Source organism: Cryptomeria japonica, chromosome 7 (genome assembly GCF_030272615.1).
Source record: "Cryptomeria japonica chromosome 7, Sugi_1.0, whole genome shotgun sequence".
Lineage (NCBI taxonomy): Eukaryota > Viridiplantae > Streptophyta > Pinopsida > Cupressales > Cupressaceae > Cryptomeria > Cryptomeria japonica.
The window spans coordinates 348,482,596-348,496,441 of NC_081411.1; positions in this window are offsets into that span (position 1 = coordinate 348,482,596).

The following is a 13,846-nucleotide window of genomic DNA, read 5'->3' on the forward strand; positions in this document are numbered from 1 at the left end:
GGATCCCTTAAGAGAATGAACTTGAAATGATCCCATTAGATCACTATGAAGTAATTCTAGGGTTTCATATTGCTTTTGATTATGATTCTTGTTAAAGGGTTGTATATGTTGTTTACCTAAGAGGCAACCTTTACAATCTTCTAATTTATTTTCAATTTTTGGTAATCCAATTACAAGGTTATGATGAGACATTTCATTTAAGCTCCTAATATTAAGATGTCCTAATCTTTCATGCCATAATTGTGTTTCATTTTTTATTTGTGTAGATAAGCAATTTTATTTTGAAGTATTATTAAAAATAAAAAGTCCATCTTTTTGAATGCCTCCTACAACAATGGTTTTATTTTGATCTTTAATGTACCATTTATATTTTGTAAGAGAAATTTTAAAATTATCTTGGGTAAGTTGAGAACAAGATAGAAATTTTTTTCTTAAATTTGGAACAAATAATGCATGTCCAATGATATCATTAAAAATTTTAAATTTACCCATTCCTTCAGCTTTAATTATTGAATTATCTCCTAAATATATATTTTCATTACAAGGTTCTACATAGAATAAAACATCATACATGTATGTCATATGTCTAGATGCTCCACTATCAAGAATCCATTCATCATTAGTTGATGCCGATAAGGCAATATAAAGTGCAATATTCTCATTTTGATTTGATTTGTGTTAGGTTTATAATTTTGATTTTTATGAGATCTATTTCTGTTATGAAATCTACCTTTATTTTGATTGTTATGATATCTATTTTTATTTTTATTGGTATGAAATATATTTTTATTTAAAAAATAAAATATTTCAGAGTGTCTTGGTTTACCACAATGAAAACACTTTAATTGGTTGGTTTTGCTAATTATCTGAGAATTTTTAGAATGGTGAAATGATTTGGCGATATTATCTTTATTTTTATTACGATGTGTATATGATTTGTTATTATTTTTTTCTTGACATAAAAGAGCTTCTGAAGATTTATCTTTAGAATCAAAGTTTAACATTACCTATTCTTCTTGAATAAGAAGAGAAGATAGCATTGATAAATCAGGAAGATCATCTTCATTTTGATACTTAGAGTTTAAAATGGAATAAAATTTCTAAATCTTTCATGGATGTTGATGTGTATTATAAAGTACAAAAGTTTATCTTTTATTAGATCACATTTCCATCCATCCAATTGAGATTTAATATTTTTTATCTTGGCAAGATAGTTTATTACTTTTTCATCCCCTTTCATGGGAGTTGTAAATAATTCTAAAATTAATTTAATTATTTTTGAAAGCCTAGATCCTTCATGCATGGATTCTAATAATTTCCAAGCTTTAGAAGGTGATTCTATGTCCCCAATGTGTAATAAAAAATCATCTCCTACACTTCTTAATAAAATTGACAATGCTTCTTGTGATCTATTATTAAAGGAACTTACAAGATCAGGGTTAATATTTCTATCTATAGGTTTTTTTTCCTTACCATCCACAATGTCTCATAACTTCCTGGCCATGAATTCTGCTTTTATTCGAATCTTCCATATAGAGTAATTATCTCCACACAACATGTGAGCTTTATCAATTGTGAAGATATGTGAGCCCATTTGAATAATTTATAATAAAATAACTTGGGAGAAGTTTTGATAAAAAATATATTAGTGCCTTATTTTAAAAAAAATTACCCCTTCTTTCCTTTTGTGATAATTGTCTGATATTAGAAATATTTATGAGATAAATGAATAAAGTAGATATGAAAATAATTTTTTAAAAAATAACAATTTTAATATTATATATGTAATTTTTAACTTTTTTAATAAGAGAAGAAATAAATTTCTCTAAGTAAAAGGAAGGTTTTTAACTTCATGGTGAATAAAGAATAAGCAAAATAAAAAATTTAATTTTTTAGTAAAAAAATCTTTAACTTTATAGTGAAAATCTAAAGTAAAGGAGATGAAATTTTTTATTTAATTTTACAATGAGTAAATCATATTCTATGTAATCATCATATCTTTTCCTGCAACAATTATCAGATGTTAAATTCTCCTTTATGTCTTTTTCTTGTAATAATCATCAATGTTAAAATATCATTTATCTCTTTTCCTGCACAATGATCAAATATTAGATTATTCTTTAAAAAAAAATAACATGTAAAATATTTAAACTATGATAATGAAATAGTTAAATTAAATGATTTTAAGAATGTAAACTATAGAAATATTATAAAAACAATGAATTTATGCAAAAAACATGAATTTACATGGGGAAAACCATTATTGGTAAAAAACCCCACAAATATAACATCTATATTATAAGAACACAACCTAGGAAGACTTCTCTTAAAACCTCCAGGCCTCTCCAATAATTTACATAAATTCAATAATATTTCACACCACCCAAAATGGTGAGGAATCCTCCCTTAAATATAGGGAGAAAGGTTGTTAAAATACCCGAAAGGGTAGTTACCATACCTTTTCAATAACAATGTTGTTTACAATTAATAAATAAATAACTTTTAATAGTTCTTTAATTTTTTAATTATTCACAAGAAATGTTGAATGCTTTTCAAGCATTATGATAAAATATTATATATTATCAAAGTTTGACCTCTAATACTATTATGTTCTAACAAAACTGCATAACCAACATATTCTGCAATGCCCTCAACAACTTAATACTTCTATCTTCGCATCAAATCTTCTCATATCATTTCTCCAAAATAGTTCATCATAACGTCATTATATAGACATTTATATTTCATGTCAGCCTTACAAATTATATCACAATTTCCTAGGTGCAGTGTATCTAGACAATCAAACATAACTCATCAAAAATTATTGCTAAAATTTTTTCGATTAAGATAACTCATCACGATCGGTGATAACTCATCACACAATCAATGAATATCGGTTGGAACACCTATACCAATTTGAGTTAACCATATCAACATGTAAACTGATTGTCCTTCATTACTTCTTTGATAATCTTCGTTGGCTCTTCAAGTTGGTATCGAGTCATTCCTGTATATATCAGTTGTCTCCATGTATTGGTTTGACACCATCATAAGAAAAAATTCTAATACCAGTTTCAATATAATACAAATAACTTTGAAGTAACACTGGTAGACAAAAATATGTGTGTGTGTTGTCCTCAAATTTTGATTTCCCTTCTATCCTTCTAGTAAAAATAGAGTAACTCTGTTTGCATATGACGAGATCGGAGAAATAGAACTCAAAAATAACATATAACAAGGTTTCAAAACCTTCTACACTTTGAACTTATCCAAAGTTTAGGTGGGTATACCTTCTGTGAATATTTTCACACTTTAAGATTAAGATCCATATTAAACCAGTGTCAGAAAACCCATGGATTTCATCACCTCAATGAAACTAAAATGTTAAAAGAAAACTTATGTCCATTTTCAGTATTGATCTTCAAGAAAGATAGAAAGAATCCCACAATTGGATAGCAGTGCCTTATTTGGGCTACAAAGTCACCCAAATCAAATTAGAATTCCAAAAATGAATAATCCCGTACATTTCACCACCTCGGCCTTAGCTAACCCATTACATGCCTGACATATACATGAGTTTTATTCTCTAAAAACTAAAACCGTTCATCAAATTCAAAATAAGCAAACAATTGATTTACTGATAGAGATATCTCAAGCATATTTAATTCCTCTCCCTTGAAAAGAAAAGCTAGAAACATATCCATATGACTGCCTTACAATCCATGTTCAATCAAATAACCCTAGATTATTCAAATGAAACCAGCAAATTAACAAGTGCACACTAGAAAACAATACAGATTTAGGCCTAAAAAGTGTTGATCTGCATTTTTATATTCATTTTGAAAATTAATCTTACATGATCCAAAGTATTCTCTGTGATAGGTCGAAAAAACCTAGATATATTTTTGCAGAGTTTCTTTACAAAACTTCTTGTGATCCCCTTTTCTACTAGTCCTGGTATCCATTTATAACATTATGGATGCATACAACCTTCAGACATTCCTAAGAAAAGTTTGTTACAAACCACAATGTCCTCCAAGAAATAGTTACAAGTCCTTTACAATATCAACGACCTCTTCAACTTGTTGTCCCGCTACAACATCTTCTAAGTGTTCTGGAACTTCTTCTTATTGTCTGGCATATTTGTCCTTCCAATCCAAAAACACATCATCATTCGACCAAGAGAAGCTAACAATCTTCTTCTTCATCCTTCTAGCCTTTTCCAAGTGACCCTTAACTGCCTAATCTCTATTTCTATGAAACCATAACGTGACTTTACCTTTTCAATCTCCTCAATTGTCTTGACAAATAAGGACATGTCATTAGTTTTGATGATTTCATTGACCCTTTGGGTCAAGTTGTGGTCCAGCTCTTCCAGCCATGCCTTCTCCTCTTTTAACTGATTTAGACCAATAAAACCCCCGAGAAACAACTCATACTTGTGATCAAAATATTCTTTCCTATATAATTGGGCTTTTCTCTTCAAACTTGCCCTTTCTTCTGAGAGTATATTCATTTCTTTTATAAATTCACAAGTGGATTTGAGACTGTCATTTTCCTCTGCATCTATATGAGCTAAACACATAAGCTCTAACTCCTTTCCCCTAGGCATCCACTTATTCCAAATCAGTCCCAAAGTGGTCTCATATTCTCTTAATTCAATCAAAATATTCAGAATCCTCTTCATACAAACATGTACGACAAAGGCCCTAACTGAATCAACAAATTTCAAAACTGTGGCCTTTACCTTTTCCTCATAGTTACTTGCAAATAGGGCTTGATCCTATTTCAACTTTTCCAACTCATGTAGACTAGTTTTAGCTGGTTGAAAACCAGAAGGCGTAGGGGAAGGGGGAAATTCTATGATAGGACTTGTAGGTGGAGGTCTTGCTGGAGAAGAAGCTATCATTAGAGTAGAGGACTCACCTCGATGGTGTTGTCCTACCAACTAACTCTGAAGTCTAGCAATGATGTTATCTCGGTTAACTATTCCTTCTTTGGCCTCATTATAAGCCTTCAATATTGTTTCCAATTTCAACTAGAGATTAGGTTTCTCCTTTGCCTCCTTTTTTGCCACTGCTACACTGAATTTTGCAGTTTCTAAAACTGTGCTAGCAGCTTCTACCACCCCTACATCTTGGACTCTTTTCACTATCATACCTTCTAGGAAAATAGAATCATGGTATCTTTCCTTCTTCTATTGTCATCGTTTTTTAATGACCACATGACTAAAGCAGCATTATCTTTGATGAATGTCACTCCTTCGATAGGCTTGGTTTCTTTCCCGACCGCTTCAAGTACCAAAGCGTCTGCTATATCCCACTTAGGGAGGATTAAAACACCAGCCTTTGATACCATCTATCTTCCCTTTTCAAGAGTAATGGCCCTAAATTATTCAATCATTTATTGTTTTACCTCTTCCTCCACCAGAGTTACATCTTTTTGAGGCTGCTCACTCTTCCTTTTTTCACATCTTGCCTTAAATTGTTCAATGTTTTGTTTCAATAAAAATTGCATGAAGGCCCCTATTGTAACAAAATTACTATCAGCAAGGAACTCCTCGCTGGCTTGCTTGACAGTTGGGTCTAGCTCTTTACCTTTGAACTCATCTTCAGTCAAGTTTGTCTCAGCACTAGGTGGCTCTTCTGGCATCCCCTCTTGTGTTTCCTCATATGTGTAGGCAATCTCTCTGAGACTTCCTAACTGCAACAATTGTTCTGCTACCACCCACTCATCTCCTATGTGGATAGGGGATTGAGATGGAGAATATAGAGCCTCACTGGTATTCACTTCCTTCCCCACTCTTTCCCTTCTAGGGGAATCTTGGATGTAAATGACATCTTCGATTTCTCTTTTCCCTCTTGAGGTAGAAGGCTCACCAGTTACTGGCATCATCACATTGTATTTTGATTTCTAATGCATTGCATAGTCACCCGGTGGGATAGCCTTAGCAAAGGTGGGCTTAGCTAGAACCAATCTAACCCTATTAGGATCATCTCTCATTATAGCCTCCCTCTTTTCTTTCAAAGTTTGCATGAGTTCTTCAAAATAAAGAATTAAGAATTTGATTTTTTCCTCAAAGGGGTTAAAACTAGAAAGAGGATCATAACTACTATCAAATTGATGAATGAAATCAAGAGCTCTTTTGTATGCCACCCACTTCTCTTTTCTCAATTCTTTCTCATCCAAATTGAATTCATTCCTAATTGTATCTTCAAGGAAATGAAATTGGTGTGTCCTCCCTTTACATACTGCTCTCTTTCTAAACATGTCATTGAAAAAATCTTCAGGGTCTGCAAATCTTGAAACCACAGTAGACAACCTATATGGTTTAAAGAAATCTTCAAAATAATTCCAACCACTTTTGGTGATCACAAATTGATGGGAAATGGTAACAGTTGGGAAAATAGACCCTTTACCACTATTTGTTAGCTCTGCCTCTTGCACACCTCCAATTTGCCTTAAGCCCTCTGCAATCCCTATTTTCAATGGGACTTGATAAGGAAACATATATGGAGTGCCTCTGAAACCATAAACTCTAAAAACTATCGAAACAGGGTACAAATACATATCACCCCAATTATGAATAATCTTAATACCTTCAACAAACTCCTTGGGCCTAAAGAATTCTAAGAGAGCCTTAGGGATCTTAGGGTTTTCTGTGCACAAGAGAATCCTGATTTTAGATGCAAAGCATCTATCAAACTTTAGGTAACTGGCATTTTCTCTATCCCACGACAAAATGGTACTCCATAATTGCACTGGCACCTCTTCACCATCTTTTTTCTTTATTAGTTCCATTTCACTAGCGAAATAATCAACACCTTTAAATAAAAACATATGCATGAGAAGGGAGTACCATCCAAAAGGCCTATCCACCTTACCATTTTTTGTGCCTACCAGCCCTTCATGAATTGCATCAGTGAGGTAAGGTGCATAGTCAAATGTTACTGCCAGAAAGGGGTTCAGAATCTAGGCTGTTATCAGCATATAATGGGTTGGCATGTTTCTCTTAGCATCTTCTCCAAAAATCTAACAAACTGACCAATACATGCCCTTAGCCCTTAGAGTAAACAAATTTAGGGAGAAAGGTTCCATGGTACTGGGGCCTACAACATTTAACCCTCCTATCTTGACAAAAAACTCTTTCAGTGGACCACTCATAAGGTGATCCCTTTGTACGTTGTAGACTTGTGCAAGTGTCTCAAAGTTGATAGGCTCTAAATAATTGGACACTTCATTGAGCTTGAAAACCTTCCTAAACTCATCATCATTAGTCTCAATTAAGGTTGCTCCCTTTATATTTTTGATACATTTAGCTATAGGGTCATAATTTTGTGCAATCAGGGTCAACAAATCTATATCCATGAAGACGCTAGGGACTATGAGCTTTCCCACATCCAATTCCCATATACTATTTAATGGGGCAAGGGAATGTCTCTAACCAAAACCTACCTTGAAAAGTCCTAGACCTAACATCCCTATTTGTGGATCCCTTAACCAATTGCCTTTATCATATAGACCGTCTGCAATTCTTAAACGAGGGTTTTTTGGTACCAATTCTTTAGCTTTGGCCATAGCATTGGTAGATATGGTTAGTTGTTCCAATAAGTCATCACATATGTTCCTATCTTGGTAATTTACCTTCCCTGTGAAATCCCTTCTTGGCGCCATCCCATTAATGCAATTATACCAATAGAGAGTTAAACAAAACTCTAATAAAGAAATTCACATAGTAACACTGATTTTCAGACTGCAACTAGCAAGAAAAAACACAAAAACTTGTTACTCACCTAAAGAAAATCGCTCTACACTAGCTCCTCTACAACAAACTTGTCAAAATTGATGTGGACCTTAACACAACAACTTGGCAATGAATTGAGGCATTAATCTCGCATGCTTTGGCTATCACCTCAGAATTGAATTCGCAAATCGAATTCAAAAATGGGCTCCAACAGATCACAAGTTTTCTGATTCTTTCATTGTTTCGTTGTTTCACCATTTCACTGAGTTTAAAACCCCTGCATCTTTCCTTTGCAAAGCAATGACAATCATTGGATCTCAAAAACTTGCACTGCCTTTACTTTCCTCGGTCACTCTACATTAGTAATGGGCCCCACCTTCCTTTTGCTACTTCACGAAAGGTAAACACTGTGCACTTTGATCGCATGAAAGAACATTGGCCATTTGATCATTTTCCACTTGCTCGATCTTTACTTCTTACAGTGACCACCAGTCTACTTTACTAGCCACACCTAACCATCATTGCTAGTAGTTTTTGCCGCTTCGCAAAGGCTAACCACTCCGCATCTTTGGGCTATGAAATAATGCCCATCGTTGGATCCAAGTCAAGATGTAAACCATTTAATGTACTTGAACCTTTAAAGTGGGCCCTCGGCTTGGAAACCACTTGATTTGTTTCATCACCATCAATTGAATGTAATGTGTCAATCGGCTATTCAGTCAGATAAATCCATCAGGCTCTATTCTAAGGCTACCATGTGTTTTACTTTACCCTTCTCTAACACAACTGTCAGCTAAATCACAGTGGGCCCTCAACTATCCTTTGGAGCCATGTGCATATGCCAAGTCACCATTTCTCTCCATGGAGCAACCCATTTGTCCTACCATGTCATCCACCATGTGACGGCCACATCATTTCGCTACTTTGTGAATGGTAATCTTTGTTTAATTTGAGGTTGCGAATCCACGCGAGCTGTCCGATCAACTCCAAGTTGACCGGTCTTTAAAACCACAACCTGCTCATGCTTTGGGCCCACCAGCCTTTTCGCTACTTCGCAAAGTTTAAACCACATGTAGCTCTTCTTTGCGAAGCAACAAAAACTGTTAGATCTTTGGAAATCTCTCATCAGTTACCCTTTTCATGATTGCCTTGCTCGGGCCCTCCACCATTTCGCCACTTTGCGAAAGATAAAACACAGACATCTTTTGGCCGTGAACTCACGTGTGTCGTTGGATCAACTCCATGCTGATCATCCTTTAACCAAAGGAGCTGCTTACCTCTGGGACCCGCCAACTCTTTCTCTATTTCACAGAGGATAATTTACATGCATCTTGGGCTAGTGAAGTAACATGAGCCGTTGGATCTATTACGAGATGCATCCCTTTTACCTAACGAACAATCCTTTGGCTGGGCCCGCTTATCCTTTTTGCCACTTCATGAACACTAAACCATAGGCATCTTTGCCCAGCAAAAAAATGCACACTACAGGATCAACCATTTCTTGCACAATTTTTAAGGAGCCCGACAAAGATTAAAGCAAAACATAGGCAAAGGCATAAAAATTGAAGATATTTAAAATACCATCTAGGGAGAATCTAATGAGGGGACACTTTTAATGATGGACCGACCCTTCCTTAAGTGGAAAAAGTAATGCAATAATAGAATGCATGGGTTTTCAAAACATGGGAAGGTTTAAACTTTTCAAAAACCTTAAACCCTCTTTGACCCAAAAAACACAGAGGCAACAAGGCTATGCCAAACACATCTTTGCAGATTTTTAGCCAACTATGGGACAAGAATACCCAATTTTCTAAATAGTGATAACAGTGGCTCTGACTGGGGATGATTGATTGCAAGATCAAAACAAGAATTCAGAAACTCTGGAGAACAGACCAAACACAAGCCCAAAAACAAACTTCAAAAGCAAACCTAAATATATACAGACTAAGACCTGATATGCATGGACTTAAGAGAAGTAATGTTTCAGGAATTGTCCATGGACTGGAAATTCCTATACCTCACCATTCATTTTCTGCAAAAAATATGAATCCTTTCTATTACAATCATAAACCACAGAGGGGTCTAGACATAGTGACTCAAATTCTTGTGTTTTCCTTTATCTTTCCCTTTTGCATTCCATTGAAGAACCATGTCACCAATTTGAAACTTTCTTAACAAGGTTCTTTTGTCAAATAGATATTTGGACTGCATCTAGATCTTCAAATTCCTCTTATGGGCCAAAGTTCTAATTTCTTCCACATCCACCATCTGAATCATTCTGTCTTCCATAGGTTCAGATAACTCCATGTCTTCAGCTTGCAGGAACTTGTATACTAGAAGAAGATTATTGACTGGCACCCTAGATTTTTTTTCATATACCAATTCAAAAGGTGAAACCCCAATTGCTTTCTTGATAGTAACCTTGTCTGCCCATAGGGCCGACTTTAACTTCTGGTCCCAAGACCTTTTGTTCTCCTCTAGGATTTTCTTAATAATGTTCAAGAGGCTCTTATTGCTGGATTTAGCTTGTCCATTACCCTGAGGATGATAAGGTGAAGAGTAGGACATAACTATTCCATGGCTAGTGCAAAATTCAATGAACTCCTCTGACCTAAAGCTCATGGCATTATCCATCACCGGTTTCATAGGAACACCGAATCTGGTTATGACATTATCCATTAGGAAGTCAATAACAACCTTAATTGTGGCTCTCCTACTGGGTACAGCTTCAATCCATTTGGTGAAATAATCAGTGGCTACTATAATCCACCTATGATCTCTTCTTGATTTCTCAACTATTTCTCCAATTAAATCAATGCCCCATTAAACAAAAGGGGCTTCCACTATGACTGGGTTGAGGTGTAAAGCTCCCTTATACTTCAATTTGGATGAAAATTTGTGGCATGGATCACATCTCCGGACATGTTCATGGGCATCTTTAAAGAAAGTAGGCCAATAATATCTAGCCTGAACTATCTTACCAGTAGTTGTTTTGGCAGAGTAGTGACCTCCACATACTCCATCATGCATTTCAACTAATACCTTTCTAGCCTAGGATTTATCTAAACACATTAGAAATGCCCCATCTCTATTCTGCCAATACAGATCACCCTGAATAAGGATATATTTTTGAGATTTTAATCTCAGTGTCCTCTGGTTGTGGTTCATTCCCTCTGAATATGTTGCATTCCTTAAAAATGCATTATCTTTGAGTACCAAGGCTGTGTCTCAATACTTGTGATCAAGATGTTCTCAATTTCAACATTATTCACTTCAACATCAAGAAGGTTTGATTCAACCATCAGCTTAGCAAGGCCTAAACCTCTCACCAATTTAGTGATCTTAATCTCCAAATCAAATTCCTGAATTCTGGTTATCCATCCACATCTTTCACCAATGACCTTAGACTGGGATAAAATATCTTTGACAACTACATGTGGGACATAAGCAATTACTTGTGCATTTACAAGATATGGCCTAAATTCTTTAACCGCCTTGACCAAAGCATATGCTTGCTTCTCCATAATTTCATATTTTAACTTTGCTACCTAAAAAGATTTGCTATAAAAAGCTATAGGATGTTCATATCCTTCATTATCCTTTTTTAGAAGAACTGCAACCACTGTATGATATGAAGCAAAAGAAAACAAAATGTCTTACTGTAGTCAGGGGACTTCAACACTGGTGCCTCCTAAATAGCCTTTTTTATTTCATCAAAAGCCTTTGAATCTTCTTCATCCCAACAGAACTTTGTATCCTTCTTAAGCAATTTAACAATGGGCTTGACTATCTCTACAAAATTTGCAATAAATCTTCTAACAAAATTTACCTTGCCCAAGAAAGATTGGATACCTTTAACACTCTTTGGCTGAGGTACATTGTTTATAGCTTCAATTCTTTCAAGGTCTATTCTAACCCCTTCTTTGGAGATAATATGCCTGAGCAACTTCCCTTCAGTGCCAGCAAAATGACATTTTTTGGATTTAAGGAGACACCAACGTCTAGAGCTTTATTGAAAACCTTTTCCAAGTGCCCACAATGGTCATCCGCCCTTTTGGAGAAACATGTTAAATCATCTTGATACACTAGCATGATAATATTAATGAATTCCTTGAAAGCTACATCCATTTCTCTGTGAAAAAGTAGCTCCAACATTTTTCAAACCAAAAGGCATTCTTACATATACGTATGTTCCCCAAGGGGTGGTAAAAGCAGTCTTGAATTGTTCAGATTCTTTCACTAACACCTAGTTATATCCTAAGAAACCATCCATCATAGACAATAGGTCACAACCAATTATTCTCTGCAACATTGCTTCCATATTAGGAGAAGAGTAATTTTCTTTCAAAGAAGCAACATTTAGGTTCCTAAAATTAACATAGAGTATTATGTCCCCATTCTTCTTCCTAATTGGGACCAAATTAGACACCCATGATGAATTCCTTATAGGCTTAATGATTCCCCCTTCCCTTAACTTGGTTAATTCTTGCTGCATTTTAGATTCTAGCAGGGGGTTGATAGGTCTTCGTTTCTATCTAAAAGGCTTAGCATCTAGAAACAAAGGGACTTCATGCTGAAATAGATCTTGTCTATACACCTTCAGATCTTCATAAGACCAAGCAAAAACATGCTTATATTTCTTCAATAAATTAATAAGGTTAACTCTGACATGAGGAGACAAATTTTTTCCAATATACACCAACTTGGGGGATGATTCAGTCCCTAAGTTCACTTCCTCTAATTCATCTAACTTGGTGGTTGACTCTTGATGCAAATGACTTTCACTGTAACTGAACATACCTTCCAACTCTACTAACCCTTTAGGTATTTCATTAGTTTCCAACTGAACCATGTCATTTCTAAACACAGTTTCTCTATCTTCAACCACTTCTACCAATGCATTGCAATCAATTTTTCGTCCATCATAGTCATCAATGCATTGTATGAATCTAAGAATGTCTTCATCATCAACAAACACTTGCCAATTATACACATTATCAAGAATGGCTGACCTAGCTTTTATCTCAACTGTGGATACACTGGTTAGTGTTATATCATCATTTTTAATGCAACATTTGCTAGGAAATCAGCCATGATATTCTTTGACCTTTCTATCCAATTAATAGAGAATGCACTAAAATGTTCAATCACATCCCAAACTGCATGTTTGTATCTTTTCAAATGATCATTTTTAGATGCATACTTAGATCTAACCTGAGAAACAACCAACTCTGAATCCCCTAGTACTCTCAGCAACTGAATTCCATGTCTTTTTGCAACTTCAAGCCCCAATAACAAGGCTTCATATTCAACAGTGTTATGTGGGCACTGGAAGGTGAGCAGAAATGAATATTTGAAGGTCATACTTGATGGGGACACAAAAAGAAGTCCTGCTCTAGGTCCTTCTTTAGAGAAAGCTCCATCAAAATACATGTGCCATAAACCATGCTGTTGAGATTCCAATTCAATCACAATAGACTCAGTATTTTTCAATTGAGGCAAAACTGGTTGTATTCTAAAATTGTCAAGATACACATCAATCATACAGTTTAACATACTAGGGTCTATTAGGATTCCCACATATACTGAGAGAGGGGGGGGAATTAGTATCTAACCGGTGAGTTGAATTTCTTAACTTAAAACATGTAGAACAAATTAAAACTGTGTACTAGTAAACAAAAAATAATGCAATAAACAGAGATAGAAACAACCGCATGAAAAACACACCATAACACAATAGTTTAATGAGGAAAACCGGTGTGGGAAAAACCTTGGTGGGATTTGTGACCCACAATATTTAGTTGCTAGCCAATAAGAGAATATTACTGCTACAAGAGGGGCCTGCACATGCAGGAAGGCCAAGTGCCTGGAGCTCACTGCTCAAAATGGATTACATAAATCCAATGTCTTGTACTGCTTCAAAATAGCATCTACTATGCCAAATATAGTACCGATTTATAGCTCTTCTTCTTACATAAACCCTTAACCTATAATTCGCATAATAGGTCTGCCTTAATTCATCTAATTACATTCTATCATGCTTACATCCATCTCCTACAATGTTCTATAATGAGCTCTCTTATATAAGAGTCAATTTACAAC